The 21,129-nt window shown below is 50.7% G+C and overlaps 1 protein-coding gene across 3 annotated transcripts in view; it reads left to right on the top strand.

Moving 5' to 3' along the window:
- Nucleotides 1-403: 403 nt before the first annotated feature.
- Nucleotides 404-21,129, top strand: part of KLHL25 (kelch like family member 25) — a 37,986-nt gene continuing 17,260 nt past the window's right edge. The window contains exons 1-2 of one of the 3 annotated variants that reach the window (XM_044279456.1): nucleotides 404-507; nucleotides 14,805-14,865. The gene's annotated coding sequence lies outside the window, so the exon portion shown is untranslated. Of the gene's footprint in view, nucleotides 508-1,918; nucleotides 2,003-4,730; nucleotides 4,837-14,804; nucleotides 14,866-21,129 lie in introns of those variants that run through there. The other 2 variants (XM_044279457.1, XM_044279458.1) reach the window with 2 other exon arrangements.

Raw genomic sequence — 21,129 nt, 5'->3', positions numbered from 1 at the left:
GACCCTGGGGCTCAGCTCTCCACAATATCCTACAAAATAGGAATATACATAAAGTGGAACACAATGTGTGTACGCATCCTATAGTAACATTCCGAATGGGTTATAAGATACACAGTGATTGTAGCCATAATCATATAACTACGCCCATCATCCGCAGCTTAGCTGAGACAAGCCACTGACAGCTTCCCATGTATTTCCCAGCATTCCCCTGGGCTCTCCCTCTATTCAATAATCTTTCCCGAAATCAGCGTCCTGGGACCGGGACTCCCCCGCGCTGAGGAGGCGGCACTGCCGCTCATCCTTCGGCTCCGAGCTCTCTGCTATGATTGGCTGATAGACGTGCAGCGCCGCCCCCTGGCCCTGCTGCTCGTCACTGATTGGTTCTCCGTGCTGTCACTCTGCTGGGAGAAGTAGTTTGTTTGCGGGCTGCTTTCATTGTGCGGTACATACATTACCTGCCGCCTCCTGGGCATGCTGAGGGAGCAGCGGGCAGAGGGGCACACACAGGTGAGGAGGGCGCGGGCTGGGTGCCACGTGGGGGCGGCTTGTTTACGTCTCTTTTGTTGTAATGCAGCCCCATGAGGAGACGGCAGACACGACCAGCCGGGGGACTACTTCTGTGCAGTGTGTGAGGGCAGGAGAGGGGACTACTTCTGTGCAGTGTGTGAGGGCAGGAGAGGAGGGGGGGGCAGACCTGTCCTAGCCACTGCTGACAGGAGAGGGGACTACTTCTGTGCAGTGTGTGAGGGCAGGAGCGGAGGAGTGGCAGACCTGTCCTAGCCACTGCTGACAGGAGAGGGGACTACTTCTGTGCAGTGTGTGAGGGCAGGAGAGGAGGGGGGGCAGACCTGTCCTAGCCACTGCTGACAGGAGAGGGGACTACTTCTGTGCAGTGTGTGAGGGCAGGAGAGGAGGGGTGGCAGACCTGTCCTAGCCACTGCTGACAGGAGAGGGGACTACTTCTGTGCAGTGTGTGAGGGCAGGAGAGGAGGGGGGGCAGACCTGTCCTAGCCACTGCTGACAGGAGAGGGGACTACTTCTGTGCAGTGTGTGAGGGCAGGAGAGGAGGGTGGCAGACCTGTCCTAGCCACTGCTGACAGGAGAGGGGACTACTTCTGTGCAGTGTGTGAGGGCAGGAGCGGAGGGGGGGGGGGGCAGACCTGTCCTAGCCACTGCTGACAGGAGAGGGGACTACTTCTGTGCAGTGTGTGAGGGCAGGAGCGGGGTTAACTAGTTGTGACAGATTTGGCAGAATAGATAACATGAGGACAGGGTCTGGCAGCAGAGAGGTTAACTGTGGTGGAGATAGGACTGGCGGGAGATGAGGGGTTGGCAGCAGTGGCTGGGCAGGTGTGGAAGCAGAAGGGTTAACCATGGTGGAGATAGACAGATTTGGCAGTAGAAGAATTAACTGTGATGGGGGATATAGCTGCCAGAAGAGGGGCTTGGTGTGTTGCAGGCAGGACTGGTAGCAGAGGGGTTAACTGTAATTGGGACAGAACTGACACCGGAGGGGGTTACGTTTGGGACAGAACTGGCAAAAGTGTGTTTGGGGCCAGAGTGGGGTTAACTGTATGTGGGACTGGACTGGCAAGGATGGGGTTAACTGTATGTGGGACTGGACTGGCAGGGGTGGGGTTAACTGTATGTGAGACTGGACTGGCAGCAGATGAGTTAACAGTGTTAGGCACAGAAGTGGCAGAGTAGGGGTTCAATGTGTTTGGACAGTACTGGCAGCAGAGGGGTTAATGGTGAAATGAATTTCCTACATAGTTCCCATGGTGAGCCTCATCCTCATTAGGATCCGAGCTCTCTGCAATGATTGGCTGATAGAAGTGCAGCACCGCCCCTGGCCTTTCTGCTTGTCACTGATTGGTTCTCCGTGCTGTCACTCTCCTGGGAGAAGTAGTTTGTTTGCGGGCTGCTTACATTGTGTGGTACATACATTACCTGCCACCTCCTAGGCATGCTGAGGGAGCAGCGGGCAGAGGGGCACACACAGGTGAGGAGGGCGCGGGCTGGGTGCCACGTGGGGGCGGCTTGTTTGTCTCATTTGTTGTAATGCAGCCCCATGAGAAGACGGCAGACACGAGGAGCCGGGGGACTACTTCTGTGCAGTGTGTGAGGGCAGGAGCGGAGGGGGGGCAGACCTGTCCTAGCCACTGCTGACAGGAGAGGGGACTACTTCTGTGTAGTGTGTGAGGGCAGGAGCGGAGGGGGTGGCAGACCTGTCCTAGCCACTGCTGACAGGAGAGGGGACTACTTCTGTGCAGCGTGTGAGGGCAGGAGAGGAGGGGTGGCAGCAGTGGCTGGGACAGGTCCGACAGGAGAGGGGACTACTTCTGTGCAGTGTGTGAGGACAACAACCTCCTCACTGGCCTGTCTGTCATCAGAATGTGGACTAGTCTGATGGGAGAGGGGCTGAACAGTTTTTTAGGACAAGCCTGGCATAAGAGGGGTTAAATGTACATGGCACGAGATGAGTTAACTATATGTAGGATGGGGTTGCGTGTATTATGTAGCCTGTGTGTGGCAGGAGAGGGGTTAATGTTGGATAATGAATCGCACCCCTTGGCAGTGCCATCTCTGGCCTATTTATAGCCTCCCCTGGCACCTGGTGTGAACAGATCTGCACCTTGTCTCAGGGGTAGTGAGGAGAGAGCGCAGAACTAAATGCTGCTTCACCTGCGGCCTGTGCCCACAATGGGTCCCGTTCCTGTAGTTGCACAGGGGCGCTATAGTGACGTCCTCGTGATCTGTACTGCATTGGTGGAGAGGAGCACAGCAGGGATGTGTATGTAGTGATGCTCTGCTATGCTGGATGCTGCAGAGTTGAATCAGAGCATGTTCCCAATGTCGGGGTCAGTATTGAGCGGACTCCTGTCCAGTCTCTTCTAAGTTCCTGCACAGTCACCAGATAAAGTTGCGATCCTGTGGCATGTCTGGTCAGTGCTGGGCACATCTCTCACTTGTGTCTTTCCTGTTACCACACTTGGGTTAAGACTCAGAAGTGAAAAGACCTAAAAGTTCTCTCTGCTCTTATTTCGGGTCTGATGGAAAGAACCCATTTGGCAGAACACGCGTCTGGGCTGGAGGTAGCCACGCCGAAAACTCTAAGCAAATTATTAAGGCCTCTTTCACACGGGCGTCGCGTGTGAGGGCCTGATAGGATGCTGGTGCGTTGTGGGAAAATGCAGCATTTTTTCCACGCGAGTGCAAAGTGTTTTAATGCGTTTTGTACGTGTGTGAGAAAAATCTGCATGTTTGGTACCCAGACCTCTTCACAGAAGTTCGGGTTTGGGTTAGGTGTTCTTGTAGATATTATTATTTTCCCTTATAACATGGTTATAAGGGAAAATAATAGCATTCTGAATACAGAATGCATAGTAAATTAGGGATTGAGGGGTTAAAAAAATAATTAAACTCACCTCATCCACTTGTTCGCCCTGCTCGGCTTCTCTTTTTTTTCTTCTACTTTGATGACCTGGGAGAAAAAGGACATTTGGTGACATCACTGCGCTCATCACATGGTCCATCACCAATGGTGATGGATCATGTGATGGACCATGTGATGAGCGCAGTAATGTCACCAAAAGTCCTTTTCCTCAAAGAAGAAGAAAGAAGAGAAGCCGGGCTGCCTTTGTTTTTTTTTTTTTTTTTTATTGCCCCTCCAGCGCTATTTTACTAAGCATTCTGTATTAAGAATGCTATTATTTTCCCTTATAACCATGTTATAAGGGAAAATTATAAAGATTGGGTCCCCATCCCGATCGTCTCCTAGCAACTGTGCGTGAAAATCGCACCACATCCGCACTTGCTTGCGATTTTCACGCCGCCCAATTCACTTCCATGGGGCCTGCGTTGCATGAAAACGCACAATATAGAGCTTGCTATGATTTTCACGTAACACACAAGTGATGCGTGAAAATCGCCACTCATGTACACAGCCCCATTGAAGTGAATTGGTCAGTGCGGGTGCAATGCATTCACCTCACGCATTGCACCCGCGCGGAAAACTTGCAGGTGCGAAAGAGGCCTAAGGGTGCAGCCACACGTGGTTTAAATGCAGAAAAGAACTTGTGCACAGGACTGTTGTGTGGTACGCAAACTGCGGATCCGCAAAACACAGATGTGGGCATTCCGCATTTTGCGGAGCAGAACAGCTGGCCCCTAATAGAGCAGTTGTATTCTTGTCCATGATGCGGATAATGGACACATTCTGTAACTCTGCGGATGGAACAGACGTGCGGACGCGGAGAGCTCACAAAGTGCTGTTTATCTGTTGCAGACCCGTTGAAATGCAAAAACTGCAGACTGGATACGGACCCAAACCACGGACGTGCATGAGCCCTTACGTGTAGGAAATCTGCAGCATTTAGACTGCCTGCACACGGCGCGGATTACGCCGTACTTCTGCGCACATTCTTGTGTGAGAACCCCCCCGCAGCGCAATGCATTAGCAGTAAAGCATATGGGAGTAGACTAATCTCTCTTTGTTTCATCCTTTTCAGTGCAAGATCTGTGGCAAAACCACATCAAATCACTGCAAGTAACAGGCGGTATTTGGTGCGGAATTCTCAGCAGAATACGCCGGTTTAAGCTGGTTTTTGACCATGACTTTCACCCTTTGGAACCAGCCCATCTGGTGGAATTTCGCCCGTTCCCCTGCGGGATCTCTACGTGTGGCCGTGCCCTAATGATTCTGTTCCTAATTTCCATGGAGAAGATGACAAACCTTGGTTGCTTGTGCTTGAATTTAATCTTATAGGGGGTTTGGTGATCCTGGGGGTCCCCTGTTGTAGTGATCCTGGGGGTCCCCTGTGCTGTGGATACGTGGTAAATGTCCATTGTGGTAATATGGGAAGTTGTAATGCTGCACACTTTGTCCAGAACCCTACACGATCCAAGGGAACCACCATCGGACATTGGAACATGCTCCCAGCACCCACTGAACCCATCCATAGTCCATTGGCCTGACAAATGGCATGAGTATGTCCTTTTGGCATCCACAGGTCATATATATAGCGGTATATCTTTTTTTCCCGCCCATTTTCCTTGGGGGACACAGACCTTGGGTATAGCTCAGCTCCCTAGGAGGCGTGACACTAAGTAAAACTGTTAAGCCCCTCCTCCATCAGCTATACCCTCAGCCTGGAGATAGAGGCTACCAGTTTTAGCTTAGTGTCCAAGGAGGCAAAACACTCCCTGCTACTGCAGGGCTGTTTTCTCCTTGTTATTTTTACTTTTTCTTCTAATTTTGTTATTTTATTTTTTCTTAGGGATACCAGAGACGCATTAGACCTCTCTGCTCTCCCGGGGTTGAGCTGCGCCAGTGCCAACTTATCTGCACTGCTGCCTCCCCCACAGAAGCAATAGGAGGATCTGGGCAGCAATGGCTCCCCTACATCCCGCCAGCTAGGGGGTCGCCCGCACGCCAAGCCCCTCTTCCAGCTTCCTGCCACTGCGGTGCCAGTGGCTGAAGGGGCGACCCTGCTGGAAAGGACTGAGGGTGAAGACGTCGGACGGTGAGATGGCTATTCCAGCCCATACCCCGTTCCTATCTGCAGCATCTACCCCTCTGGGTAAGGGGGGCACCCGTGGTCGCTCATTCTGAGCGCTCATCTGCAGGACAATGCAGCACAGCAGCATCCTCAGCACCCCCACGCCGTTCCCCCCCACGCTGCTATCTTTCTCCCCCCCCTCCCCCTCATTCGGGGCTGACTCCATTTTTCTCTTCTCTCTCTCCCCCTTCCCACCGAGAACGGGGGGCGGGGCTTAGCGGTCCCGGCGGGGGGCGGGGCTTAGCGGTCCCGGCAGGGGGCGGGGCTTACGTGCGCGTCATTTTGGGGGCGGAGCTACGTTCTCCTTCACAGGAGACATTTCAAGCGCTGGAGGGGGCGGAGCTTGTTCCCCGTGCTTTCTGCTGAGGTTTCCCGCGCTTCCTCACTCCTGACAGGAAGCTGGGACACGGTGGGGGACTCTAACCTCCTGTGTACATCGCTCGGCTTCTGTGGGCGCTCTCTGCTGCTCTCTGCTGCTCACTGCTGTTCACTGCTTCTCTGCTGCTGCTGATCTGGGCCATCTCCTGACGTTCTTCTGAGGCACTGGTAGGACAGTTAACCCTCCTGGTCATAGCTGCTATAACCCTTTGTGGTCTCTATATTAGAGTACAACCACACTTCAGCATGTCAGATCCCACAGGTGCCCCCAAACCCTGGTACCATGCCTGTACCGCCTGTAAGGAACTTTTTCCGCGTGGGCAATCTGAGCCGCATTGCCTTGCATGTCAGGCCCCGGTGCAGGGCCCGCTTCCCGCTACGCCCCCCGGTGCCTCTGAACCCCCTGACTGGGCTAGGTCTCTGTCTCAGGCGGTGGAAAGCCTTACACACGTAGTGGGCCGTCTCGTGGATAGACCGCCTCTCCCGCAGGCTGCCACAATCCCTGTCGCACCCGCTGGGACTACCGTTTCTGCCGCCCCCACTGGTTCCCTGCCTCCCAGCGAATCTTCAAGGGCCCGGCATACTCAGAAACGTTCAAGGGTTGAGCGCACATCTTCTCCAGATGCTTCGCTCTCTCCGCCATGCGTGCGAGCTCAGTCAAGTCTATCCTCTCAAAGGGATACGCTTTCTGAGGGAGAACTGGCGGATTCGGACGTGGACATGGACTCAGAGCTTCCGTCCAAATTGGCGTCCGCGGTGGGGCATCTTGTCACTAGCATCCGTGATACCTTTCAGCTACACGATGACCCCCCCAGCTCTGAACAGGCCGGCGTGTCCTTTCTCCGCCCCAAACAGGCCTCCAAGGTTTTTCCCATACACGCTGATTTTTCTTCTGTGGTATCCAAGGCTTGGACTCGGCCTAACGTCCGCTTTATTACACCCAAAAAGCTGGACATTTGTTATCCCTTTCCAGCGGATTCTGTGACCACGTGGACATCCCCGCCTAAGGTTGATCCTCCCGTGGCTCGCCTGTCCAAAAGCACTACTATTCCTGTACAGGACGGATCTTCCCTCCAGTCTGTTGAGGACCGTCGTACGGAATCCCTCTCCAAGGCCATATTTACTGCCTCTGGTTCGGCCCTTAGACCGGTCTTTGCCTCCGCCTGGGTTGGCAAAGCGGTCTCTGAATGGGGTTTGCAACTGGAACGGGAGTTAGGGTCGGACGTCCCTGTTCAGGACCTCCGTTCCTTAGCCCAACTAATTGTTCAGGCCGGAAAATTCGTCTGTGAGGCCTCCCTTGATGCGGGTGCCCTCATTGCCCGTTCCTCTGCCCTGGCAGTTTCTGTCAGGAGGGAACTCTGGCTGAAGGTTTGGGCGGCGGACGCCGCTTCCAAACGCTCTTTGGCCGGCCTACCATTCACGGGTTCCCGCCTGTTCGGAACCCGTCTGGACGAACTTATATCAGAGGCCACGGGTGGGAAGAGTACTCACCTCCCCCAGTCCAGGCCAATGGGCGCCCCCCGTGGTCGCGCTGGTTCGTCCCGTTTTTCGGTCCTTTCGCAAGCCCACCGGGTCTAGACCCGCGGCCAGTTCTTCTTCCTCTGGCCCAGCCCAGGATAGACGCAAGAAGCCGTTTTTTCGGACGCAAACTACCTGGCGCAAGTCCCAGCCTGCACGGGCTCCCACAGGCCAGCAGCCCTCTGCCTGAAGGTGCGCCCCCACCCACCCGGGTGGGGGGCCGCCTTCTCCTATTCAGGAACGTATGGCGGGCCCACATCTCAGACGCATGGGCGCTCGAGATTGTATCTTGCGGATACAAAATCGAATTTGCGTCCATTCCGCCAGACCGTTTCTTCCGATCCCGTCCTCCGCGAGATCCCGTACGAGTGGCCGCCTTCTTCGCGGCCATTCACTCTCTAATGGACAAGGGTGTCGTCGCCCCCGTGCCTCCGACGGAAAGGTTCAGGGGGTTCTACTCGAACCTCTTTGTGGTTCCCAAGAAGGAAGGCTCAGTGCGTCCGATCTTGGACCTAAAACGCCTGAACCGTTTTCTCCGACTGCAGAGATTCCGGATGGAGTCTCTCAGGTCCGCAGTGGCCTCCCTGGAAAGAGGGGATTTCATGGCCTCAATCGACATTCAGGATGCATACCTCCACGTTCCGGTTGCTCCATGTCATCACCGCTTCCTGCGCTTTGCGGTGGGGGACGATCACTTCCAATTCGTCGCCCTTCCCTTTGGTCTGGCGACGGCTCCTCGAGTGTTCACCAAGGTCCTGGCCCCTGTCTTGGCCCTTCTACGTTCAAGAAGTGTTTTTCTTCTCCCATACTTGGACGACATCCTGGTCAAGGCACCCTCCTTCTCTCAGACATCCCGCAGTGTGGAACTCACTCTGGAGACCCTGACGCGGTTCGGTTGGATTATCAACCACCCCAAATCTTCCCTTACCCCCTCCAGACGGCTGATCTTCCTGGGGATGCTCCTGGATACAGAGTTGGCGGAGGTCCGCCTTCCGTCGGACAAGCGTCTGGCCCTTCGCGGGTCGGTTCGCAGTCTCCTCCGTCATCACCGCCCTTCCCTCAGATCCAGCATGCGGTTGTTGGGAAAGATGGTTGCCTGTTTCGAAGCGGTGCCGTTCGCACAATTCCGATCCCGCACCTTTCAGAGGGCAATTCTGTCGGCCTGGGACAAATCACCGAGGAGTCTGGACAGGACCTTTCTTCTGCCTCCCCTGGCTCGGGCTTCCCTCGGCTGGTGGTTGCATATCCCTCTAAGGGGGAAGTCCTTCCTTCCACTGAACTGGCTGGTGATTACCACAGATGCCAGCTTACGGGGGTGGGGGGGGGGGGGGGGTTTCCCTCCCCGGTCCGTCCAGGGCGTTTGGTCTCTATCGGAGTCCAGACTTCCAATCAATATTCTGGAACTGAGGGCGATTCTTCTGTCCCTCAGACACTAGACCCATCTGCTGAGGGGCCACCCTGTTCGGATCCAATCGGACAATGCCACGGCTGTGGCATACATAAACCATCAGGGAGGCACTCGCAGCGATGCAAGAGGTGACCCTCATTCTCCTCTGGGCGGAGACGCACGTGCCGGCCTTATCTGCGATTTACATCCCGGGGGTGGACAACTGGGCGGCGGATTTCCTCAGCCGGTCCACCATCGACCCGGGAGAATGGTCCCTGCACCCAGAGGTGTTCGAAGCCCTTTGTCTTCGCTGGGGTCGCCCCGACGTGGACCTCATGGCCTCCAAATTCAACCACAAGGTCCCCCTATACCTGGCCAGGGCACGGGACCCGAAGGCATACGGCGCCGACGCGCTCGTCCTTCCGTGGCGCGAATTCTCCCTTCTGTACGTCTTTCCTCCTTTACCCCTCCTGCCACGGGTTCATCGGAGGATCGCGGCAGAGGGCGTCCCCGCGATTCTAATCGCCCCGGATTGGCCCCGCCGGTCTTGGTACGCCGACCTAATGTTGCTGTTGGCAGACGCACCGTGGCCACTGCCCTCCAGGGAAGACCTTCTCTCTCAGGGACCGATCTTCCACGAGCATTTAGGCTCGCTACGTTTGACGGCGTGGCTATTGAGACCGCCGTCTTAACGCGACGGGGTTTCTCCGCGGACGTAGTCCGCACCATGATCCGGGCTCGTAAGCCCGTATCCTCTAGGATCTACTATCGGGTTTGGAGGTCCTATCTGGGGTTCTGTGAGTCCCGGAGCATCCCACCTCTCCGGTTTTCTCTTCCCACAATCCTGTCCTTCCTCCAGTCGGGTCTGGACCTGGGGCTGTGCCTCAGTTCTCTGAAGGGTCAGATTTCGGCGCTGTCTAATCTTCTCCAGCGTCCCCTGGCCCCTCTAGGGCCAATTAAGACCTTTTTACAAGGGGTGGCTCACTCTGTTCCGCCGTACCGCCCTCCAGTTCCTTCCTGGGACCTGAATGTGGTGCTCTCGTCGCTCCAATCAGCCCCCTTCGAGCCTTTACGGGAGGTCTCCCTTCGCCTTCTGTCCTGCAAGGTCATCTTTCTTGTGGCCGTCACGTCTCTCCGACGGGTGTCGGAGTTAGCGGCTCTTTCTTGCTCCGAACCTTTCCTGATCTTCCACCAGGATAAGGTTGTGCTTCGGCCTGTCCCGACTTTCCTGCCAAAGGTGGTCTCCGCCTTTCACATCAATGAGGACATCGTCCTTCCGTCGCTCTGTCCCTCTCCTTCCCACCCCAGAGAACGGGAACTGCACCGTCTGGATGTGGTCAGGGCGTTGAGGATTTACTTGGAGGTCACCGGGTCCTTTCGGCGCACGGACTCCCTGTTTGTGGTTCCGGAGGGTTCGCGCAAAGGGTTGGCGGTCTCCAAGGTGGCTATTGCCCGTTTCATTAAACTGGCGGTGTCTGAGGCTTATCGAGCCAAGGGCAGACCTCCGCCTTTCGGCGTCACTGCTCATTCCACCAGAGCAGTCGGAGCTTCCTGGGCGCAGAGGCATCGGGCCTCGGCTGAACAGTTGTGCAAAGCAGCCACTTGGTCCTCTCTGCACACTTTCACAAAGTTCTATAGGGTGCATACGCATGCATCAGCGGATGCTGCTTTGGGCCGCCTGGTTTTGCAGGCAGCGGTTTCCTGATGCTCTGGTGGTGTTCCGCCTTGGGTTTGTGGTCCCTCCCTTCTTGGACTGCTCTTGAACGTCCCAAGGTCTGTGTCCCCCAAGGAAAATGGGCGAGAAAAGGAGATTTTTGTATAACTTACCAGTTAAATCTCTTTCTCGCTCTTCCTTGGGGGACACAGCACCCACCCTTCTGTGTTTGGTTACAGGGTTATGGTCTGGCGCCCCGTTGGGTTGCTGGCTGGTTGTTTCCGTTATTGGTTGTTATCCTTTCACTACTTGGACACGCAACTGGTAGCCTCTATCTCCAGGCTGAGGGTATAGCTGATGGAGGAGGGGCTTAACAGTTTTACTTAGTGTCACGCCTCCTAGGGAGCTGAGCTATACCCAAGGTCTGTGTCCCCCAAGGAAGAGCGAGAAAGAGATTTAACTGGTAAGTTATACAAAAATCTCCTTTTTTTTGTACTGTATGGGAGAGCGTAGCATGATGTGCTGTACAGCTGACCACTGCAATAAAGAGGTATACCACGCAGCTATTTTTTCCTATTTCAAAATGATGGTGGCCCATGGGCAGGAGAATCGCTGCCAGACGAGATGGTTGGAGGCAACCGTACAACACCTGAAGCATCGTCTGCAGAAGTGGCATCTCCTGGGCTGACCCGATCTGGCTCCTGGGCGGTCTTCACTGGACTTCTGGGCCTACTTCCTGCAGAGACGGGAATCAGGATCATGTTTGCCGCTGCATCAAAGGACAACCCTCAGTGGAGATATGGCCCTAAGTGGCATGTGACGTGCTGCTCGGGGACACATCACCGCTGAGGCCATTCAGTGGCTGCTGCAGTGCACGTGACCACATCTGTGCAGGAAGTTGAGAAAAGGAACCAGAAATCCTGTGAAGACAGTCCGGAAGTCAGACCCTAGGGCCTGGGACCAAGTGAGTGAGGGCCTGATGGATGGTGCAGATTCGCTCCAACTTTCTGGACACATGTAGCAGAAATTTCCGGTGAAGAACAGGTCATGGAGGTGTCTTCACAGATTTGTCTCAATACCTTTTGAAGTAGAATGCCATGGATTTATAAATCTTAAGTATTCTCATCAAAAAGCCATGTGAAACTGATGGAGTGACCCTACCGATAGTGTGGACCCAGCATCTCCAGAACCGTGCCAGGCTACTGCTGCTCAGCTCCCGAGTTTCAGACTCCCACTGACCTAAGGATAGGGCATCAATATTCGTAGCCTAGAAAACCCCTTTAAGTATTGACTAAATGCACTTAAAGGGGTATTCCAGTTATGTAAGGCTATCCCTTATCCACAGAATAGGCTATAAGTATTAGGGCTCATCCAGACGGCCATATTCTGTCTGCAAAAACGCGGCTGTTTTTTTGCGGATTAGATGCAGACCCATTCACTTCTACGGGGCTCTTTTCTTCCTTTCTATGGCTCCGCAAAATAAATAAAACATGTCCTATACTTGTCAGTGAAAATCAGGACGTGGCCCTATTGAAGTCTATGGGTCCGCAAAAATGCGGAATGCAATCAGTTTTTTTTGCGGACATGCTGAATTGTCCGCCAAGAAACGTATCCACAGTTTTGCGGTCAGGATACGGCTGTCTGAATGAGCCCTAAAATTGGTGGGGATCCTACTGCTGGTACCCATACTGATCACGAGAACGGGGGCCCATACCCTGCGGAGCTGCCCAAAATGAAAGGCGCAGCTGGCTGGGACTTTCTCCCAGCTGCTCCATTTATTTCTATAGGAGTTCCAGAGACGGCAGAGTACAGCGCTATTTCCAGAACGCCCATAGAAATGAATGGAGCGTCCATGTACCTACCCGTTCATTTCAGGGGACTCCATGGGGTACAGAGCCTGTTTCTCTTAATTGGTGGGGATCCCGGCGGTAGGACCGCCACCAATATAATAGTTATCTCCTATCCTGCGGACTGGAATACTCCTTAAAATTTTGAGAAAATGACCCAATAAATGCACAGGTCATTTGATAAATTGCACTTACTGTCGACTGAGCGCAAAGACTTTGGTGGGACCGGCCAACCATCTAATGTAGTTGAGATAAGCATAGGTGTCTGGAGCCTGTGCAGATGTGGCCAGCAGCTGCACTGTATGAATGTGCATTTGGTAGGAGTTGGACAGGTACCAATGATACCAGGAGCCTTGGATAAAAGGTTGTCTGAGAGTTTTATACTCGGGATAGGTCATCAGTATGTGTTCGGTGAGGGTCCGACACCTGGCACCCCTGCCGATCAGGGCAGTGACCTCACGTTCATCGGTCACACGGCCTTGGCTCAGTCCGGTTCAAGTGAATGAGGCTGAACTGCATTCGGATCCCCTACAGATCGCACATTGACGACCCCTTTAATAATAACGGATGGGAATGCATACTTTTTTAGCGTCAGTCTTTGATTGTTAGAAGCGGCTGGATGGCTAACAGACCGCTGGACTAAAAAATAATCCAGTGGGCATATAGGGTGTGTATGTATCTGTGGGGTGGCGGTCTCTACCTGAAACTTGGGTCGTCTCGCTGATAAAGTGCTTGCCATTTTCCTGTTTGGATCGTGTTCTCGGTGCAGACAGACACATTGATTTCTTCCATGGAAGATTCTAAATATGAACATGATCTAGATGGGAATAAGTGAGGATATTTAATATTGATGTGCTGGCACGCTCCTTGGAGACCTCCCTGAATGGCCTTTTATATGGAGTTTCTATTTGGAATGGATGTTGTGCAGTGTTTATATGGCCACTGTATAGCGGTGCTCATGTAGATGTGCGCTGTGATCTGGCGTCTGCTCTTCCATAAATAACCATCAGTGCCATGACTTCTACATCAGTGGCCCCTTCTGATTTATTTATTTTTTATTTTTATTTGCCCCCTGACATGACGCTACATACCAGTTATTGCAGTTCAGTGGGGTGTACAACCCTTTAAAGGGTTTCTGTCACCTAAAAAATGGGTATCAGCACATCGCTAATGCCAGCTGAACATAACTATATTAGCGCCATCTCACTGCCTGCCGCCGTTATTGAGAAAAACAAACTTTTATATTATGCTAATTAGCCTCTAGGAGCGGGGGGGGGTGCGTTGCCCCTTCTCCTGGAGGCTCCGTTCTCCCTCCTCTGGCCACTCCCTGCTACACTAGATGGACAGGGGCAGGCATCGCTGGTCTCCTACCTCCGGCCCTGTCTGCCATGTAAATCTGTGGAATAGTGAAGGGCGCTCGCCGGCTGCCAGCTTCCTCACTGCGCCTGCATAAATGAGAAACGCCGCTCATGTGCTCAGACCCATTGAAATGAAGGGTCCAGATTCCGTCCGGATGCTTTGTGTTCTCTACATGCATCACATCTGGATGGAAAACTTGCTCATGTGAAAGAGCCCTAATAAATTTAGCACATCTTGTGGTAGTGCGAAATGTAAATCTATGCCAGCCTTGATCTGGCGTGTAATGTACACCAGTTATCTGTCAGGCCACCTCACACTTATTAGCCCTGCTCACTTCCATGAAAAAGAGTGGCGTGAAACACTAAGGGGCAGATAAGACGTGTTTTCTAAGGCTTGTGGTTTAGTGGAAATTGGGTGTACCTTAGTGGGTAAAGGGGGCACATCCACAACAGAAGTTGGAGGCTATGGCCATCCATGTAGTAAGTGACCAGATGGTGTGAGTAGTACAGGTACTGGCTATCTAGAGTATACAGGCTTCCTGCGTCTTCTAATCCTTCCCATCAAATGTAATTGGCAAAATTTGCTAAGTATATATTGACTTCCAGCCAGTGACTTGTGACCTGCTCTGCTCGCTTGTCCCTTTGTCCCACAGCTGTCCCCTGCCACGTGAAGATCTGGTAGACATGTCTGCTGAAGAACACCATAAACCTGAGCGGGTACCGCTATACCCTGGCACCCCCTGTACCCTTACTACGCTGTATGTTACACAACCATGCTGGCCACTGCAGACTGGTGCTAGTTCACTTGAATGGGGGCTGAGCTGCAGTACCCCAGTATGGCCACTACACTGTGGATGGAGCCTTGTGTTTCCAGTTCCGTCCACTGTATAGTTTCTGGGACCAGTCGCCGCTGGGTGTTGGTCCCCCCCCTTCCCCACCCCCAACAATTCTTATTTTTGTGACCCAGCCTGAAGATAGGCCATTAGTATCTAAGTACTGGAAAGCCCTTTGAAAGTTCCTATAGCTGGATTAATATTGACCCTAAAGTGGTTTCTCTGACCCCTATTGATACAGGACTGTTTTACCTTGTCTTTACCACAGGAGCCAGATGTTACAGGCAGATATTAAAGTCACTGGGAAGCCGGACCAACCTCTCCTGCATGTATGTATACCCATGTACTTGTCTATAATCCTTTCCTGCTATATGCACCAGCAGTGGGACCTTGTCTGGTCCAGTCCCCCATGTTTACATGAGGCATAGTCCGGGTGGAACGTCAGGAATGTGCTGCTGTTTGGCTCTGAGGGAGGGAATGTTCTGCACGTCCTGGCTGCCGGCTAGACCTCCTTCAGCCTCCAGCCCTTAGCATGCCTCCTTTTGTGTATTGTCTTCATGCTGGCGGCCCCTTCTCTAGCACATAAGGCTAAAACATGATGAAATGGGGCTGAAGGGTGAATTACATCCTTTTTATGACCTCACCTACTAATATACACGTATATTGTAATGGTCTTAGTGCTGTACATGGATCACAGATGGCTTTGGACACCATTTATATCACATATGTCGCCGTTTTTATTTTTTGTTATTTACAACATTCATCTGACAGGTTAGATTATGTGGTATTTTTATATAAAATGATTTTTTTGTGTCTCCACATTCTGAAAGCCATAGTTGTATTTACTTTTTGGGCGACTGTCTTATGTAGGGGCAAATTTTTTTCGGGATGAGATGACGGTTTGATTGGTACTATTTTGTGGTGCGTATGACTTTTTGATCGCTTACTATTACACTTTTTGTGATGGAAGGTGACCAAAAAATGCCTTTTTTATTTATATTTTTTTTACACCGTTTTTATATTTCTTTCATTTTTTACGGTATTCACCTGAGGGGTTAGGTCATGTGATATTTTTATAGCGCACCTAATATGTACACTTTTTTTTTATTTACTTAAGTTTTACACAATACCAGTATTTTTTAAGCAAAAAAAATATGTTTTAGTGTCTCCATATTCTGAGCCATAGTTTTTATATTTTTTGTGGGCGATTGTCTTAGGTAGGGGATAATTTTTTGCGGGAAGAGGTCACAGTTAGATTGGTACTATTTTGAGGGGCATACGCCTTTTTGATCACTTGGTGTTGCACTTTTTGTGATGTAAGGTGACAAAAATGGCTTTTTTTTTTTCTTACACCGTTTTTTTTTTTTTCTGGTATTTATCGGACAGGGTGGATCATGTGATATATTTATAGAGCCGGCCATTGCGGACGCGGTGATACCTAATATGTTTTTTACATTTTTTTATATTTTATTTTTTTCTGTTTTTTATTATAAAATAAGGGGAAAGGGGCGTTTTAGTTTTTCTTTACTTTATTAATTTTATTAAAAACACTTTTTTTTTTTTTTTCTTCTTTACTTTACACTAACAGGTTGCCTAGGAGACCCAGCCTGAGGCTGGATCTCCTCGGCTCCTGTAGAAGGCAGGTCCCGATGCCATGCAAGGCATTGGGCAGCCTCTGCACGGCATCGGGCTGCCTTCTGAGACATCGAGTCCCCGCCACAGCAGCGCGGTCAGCGGCATAGAAGGGTTAATCCGCAGCGATCGCCGATACGAAGAGGGGGGTCACAGGACCCCCCCCAGGCATTATCCCAGGGTGCCTGCTAATTGATTTCAGCAGGCACCCAGCTCCGATCGCCGCCCACCACAGACATCAGGGCGTACAGGTACGCCCTATGTCCCCAAGAGGTTAAAGTTCATCTGTGCGCTTGGCAGCTTAAGACATCTATGCTGGTCTCATGTTCATATGTGGCCACATTACTGAGAAAAATAGTTTTTTTCTTATTTTTCTCCTCAAAAACCTAGGTGCGTCTTATAGGGCGAAAAATACGACATATATAATGTATATTTTTAAACTTTTTTTTTTTTTCGTACACTTTTTTAACAGTTGTGCTAAGGAACTTAAACAATCAATCATAGACTCTGATGCATTAGCATTAGAGTAAAGGAGAATTTCACTGTGTTCCTGTGGAGCCCTGCCACAAGGCAGAGGCTCCACAGGAACCTAGGAGCGACAGCCTCGGATCATTCCGGAGCACCAAGGCTGCCGCCCACAACATCTATCTCCCCCGATCTTGCAGGTGCACTGTGGTTTTTAAACTCAGATTTGACCACGGCATCTGAGGGGTTAAATGTGTGCGATCAACATTGTGGTTGAATGCATACATTACCCCCGGGTGTCTGCTGTTTAAAACATCCGGCACCCAGTTGTTATGGCGCTTGGGGACGGGCTCCATCTTTAAATACCTGACCGCCGTTGTATATTTACGTTAGGCGGTTGGGAAAGGGTTAAGAAAAATTTGGGAATGGAGCCTCGGATCATCAAAAGATAAACGGGGTTTTAATCAGGTGAACCACAGCAGACCGTTAGATAGGGAGGCCTCAGGTAACAGATTTAGTTTAAGGTAAAGGCAGTTTTGTATCGCCATGAATGTGACTATGCCATAAAAGCAGGTGCTGTGCAGTGTAGTGGCCCCTACTGAAGTATACTGACCAGTACAGTGCTGCCATACAGAGTATATTCTGTGGGGTATGACGTCTTTTATAGCATACCTTTGTATTAGGGTACGGAAACACTGTTCGTGGCCAGGATCACAGAGTAGCAGTGATCCCATAGAAATAAATGGGATCACAGCACAAGCCGCAAAAACAACACTGCGACTTTTTTGCGATCCCATTCCTTTTCTGCTGACCTTTTACATAGGGCAGCCACTTATCCAGGGGAGCTTTCAATCTATGTACAGGTCATTCTCAAAAAATTAGCATATTGTGATAAAGTTAATTATTTTCTGTAATGTACTGATAAACATTAGACTTTCATATATTTTAGATTCATTACACACCAACTGAAGTAATTCAAGCCTTTTATTGATTTAATATTGATGATTTTGGCATACAGCTCATGAAAACCCAAAATTCCTATCTAAAAAAATTAGCATATCATGAAAAGGTTCTCTAAACGAGCCATTAACCTAATCATCTGAATCAACTAATTAACTCTAAACACCTGCAAAAGATTCCTGAGGCTTTTAAAAACTCCCAGCCTGGTTCATTACTCAAAACCGCAATCATGGGTAAGACTGCCGACCTGACTGCTGTCCAGAAGGCCATCATTGACACCCTCAAGCAAGAGGGTAAGACACAGAAAGACATTTCTGAACGAATAGGCTGTTCCCAGAGTGCTGTATCAAGGCACCTCAGTGGGAAGTCTGTGGGAAGGAAAAAGTGTGGCAGAAAACGCTGCACAACGAGAAGAGGTGACCGGACCCTGAGGAAGATTGTGGAGAAAGACCGATTCCAGACCTTGGGGGACCTGCGGAAGCAGTGGACTGAGTCTGGAGTAGAAACATCCAGAGCCACCGTGTACAGGCGTGTGCAGGAAATGGGCTACAGGTGCCGCATTCCCCAGGTCAAGCCACTTTTGAACCAGAAACAGCGGCAGAAGCGCCTGACCTGGGCTACAGAGAAGCAGCACTGGACTGTTGCATGTCATTCGGAAATCAAGGTGCCAGAGTCTGGAGGAAGACTGGGGAGAGGGAAATGCCAAAATGCCTGAAGTCCAGTGTCAAGTCCACACAGTCAGTGATAGCCTGGGGTGCCATGTCAGCTGCTGGTGTTGGTCCACTGTGTTTTATCAAGGGCAGGGTCAATGCAGCTAGCTATCAGGAGATTTTGGAGCACTTCATGCTTCCATCTGCTGAAAAGCTTTATGGAGATGAAGATTTCATTTTTCAGCACGACCTGGCACCTGCTCACAGTGCCAAAACCACTGGTAAATGGTTTACTGACCATGGTATTACTGTGCTCAATTGGCCTGCCAACTCTCATAACTTGAACCCCATAGAGAATCTGTGGGATGTTGGGAAGAGAAAGTTGAGAGACGCAAGACCCAACACTCTGGATGAGCTTAAGGCCGCTATCGAAGCATCCTGGGCCTCCATAACACCTCAGCAGTACCACAGGCTGATTGCCTCCATGCCACGCCGCATTGAAGCAGTCATTTCTGCAAAAGGATTCCCGACCAAGTATTGAGTGCATAACTGAACATAATTATTTGAAGGTTGACTTTTTTTGTATTAAAAACACTTTTCTTTTATTGGTCGGATGAAATATGCTAATTTTCTGAGATAGGAAATTTGGGTTTTCATGAGCTGTATGCCAAAATCATCAATATTAAAACAATAAAAGGCTTGAACTACTTCAGTTGGTGTGTAATGAATCTAAAATATATGAAAGTCTAATGTTTATCAGTACATTACAGAAAATAATGAACTTTATCACAATATGCTAATTTTTTTAGAAGGACCTGTATTTGTCAGACCGTTTACAGTCCAGTGGACTCTGGGCACGTGGTGATGGTGTAAAGTTCACCATACCAGCGTTCCAGTGCAGTCATGCTACTGCTGGCATTGTGCCACCCTGCCCGCACTTGTTTATAGAGGTTGTAGATAAAGTAAACTACAGTTGTTTAACACCAAGCTGAACTTTTTCTAAATGCAAAAAAGTCTCATGAGGCTGTGGGAAAATCTGCACTAGATGACTGGGTTGTCCCAGGCCCTAGTATATCTCTTCTTAATGATGTGTGTCTTGTGTTGCCCAATTTCAATAAGTTCATCATCTATAGGCATTGATCCAAATATATGAAAACTGTTTTTGCAAAAGCTGTGAAAAGTTTCCAGTTTCTGGTAAATTTTTATAAATTCTGTTCAGCTGGGCAGTGAGTCAGGAGCCAGGGAAAGCCACTGCTGTCCCACAAACCAGTATAAGTAGGACGTGATTCTTGTGACAACTAGAAATGTGACCTTCTTATTGGCCTTGTTCAGATTTTGCAAAAAGCTAAAGAAATGTGGCAAAATACAGATTCCAAAATTCTTGGGTAAGAGGGGAAATTTATCCCCTACTGCACAAAACTGGCTTAGTCGCAAGGGGTTTGAGGCTTTTTAAATGTCATTTCCGAAGACTTTTTGCGCAAATGCTGTTGAGTGGTGTGGGTAGGGCCACTGTCCCTATAGGTTTATCATTTACATCAGTTTTCTGGTGTAAATAATGACTAAAATCTGTGCCGGCTACGAACTAGTGTAAATTTTATTCCAGGTGCATGGACTGCTGAAGGTTGCACCTAAGGCCTTATGCACATGACCATAGTATTGAGGTCTGCAAAATCAACAAATCGCAGATGACTTATTTTTTTACTTTAATGGGTAGGTGGTCCACATTTTGTGGCCAAGAATAGGACATGTTCTATCTTTTTGCAGAATGGGCATTTGAATGCGGATGGCACAGGGATGACATGCATGTTCAGTGTTTTTTTTTTTTTTTAAGCAGACCCATAGAAATGAATTCCATTATGGAAACAGTCATTAGCATGCAGAGGTAAGGGGAGGTGAGGACAGCGCTGCGCTGGCTGGACTTGCCTTCGTTGGTCTTCTTCCGGGTCCCGCTGCGGTGTCCTGACCGCGTACACCGGCAAGACGTAGTGCACGTAGGCACGCACTATGACCTGACGCTGTGCGCCGTCAGCTCACAGTACACAGCAGGACTCGGAAGAAGCAATGGAGCAGGTAAGCTTATTTTTTTGTATCTGAGGCTGATGGGATCTGATTGGGGGCTGGGGGGTCCGTTCTGAGGCTGATGTGGGGCTGCTCTGAGGCTAATGAAGACTATGGGGGTCTGATCTAAGGCTAATGGAGGTTTGGGGATATGATCTGAGGCTGATGGAGCTTACAGGTAGGATTTTGGGGTCTGATATCTGAGGTCTGATGGAAAATGTTTTTTCATTTTTGCATTTTCATTTTTCTTCCCCATCTTTCTTGAGCCATAGCTTTTTTTTATATTTCCGTTCACATAGCTGTATGAGGGCTTATTTTTTGCGGGACAAGTTGTACTTTCTAATGCCTCTGATCAGCCTCTCATGTGCCCCCCAGCCTCTCCCTCTTATTAGCCCCCTCTGGTAACTCAAACCCACCCCCCCACTCCATCCCCAGTATTAATCATTGGTGGCACTGGCCACAGGGACCCCCCTTCCCCATCATTGGTGGCAGTGGGCAGTTCCGATCGGAGTCCCAGCAGTGTAATGCTGGGGCTCCGATCGGTTATCATGGCAGCCAGGACGCTACTGAAGTCCTGGCTGCCATGGTATGTTAGTGAGCAGCATTATACTTCCTTGCGCCGTGGCCGCCGGGTGCTCCTTCTTCTCATAGGTCTGTGCGGCGCATTGCTAATGCTGTAAGCATAAGCAATGCGCCACACAGACAGAAGAAGGAGCGACCGGCGGCCACGGCGCACGCGAGTATAATGCTGCTCACTAACATACCATGGGAGCCAGGACTTCAGTAGCGTGACTCCTGGCTGCCATGGTAACCGATCTTCACTACCGC

The sequence above is a fragment of the Bufo gargarizans genome, chromosome 2 (assembly GCF_014858855.1).
Source record: "Bufo gargarizans isolate SCDJY-AF-19 chromosome 2, ASM1485885v1, whole genome shotgun sequence".
NCBI classification, from domain to species: Eukaryota; Metazoa; Chordata; class Amphibia; order Anura; family Bufonidae; genus Bufo; species Bufo gargarizans.
The sequence above is the reverse complement of the archived record's forward strand: the minus strand, read 5'-3'. Positions and strand labels throughout refer to the sequence as shown.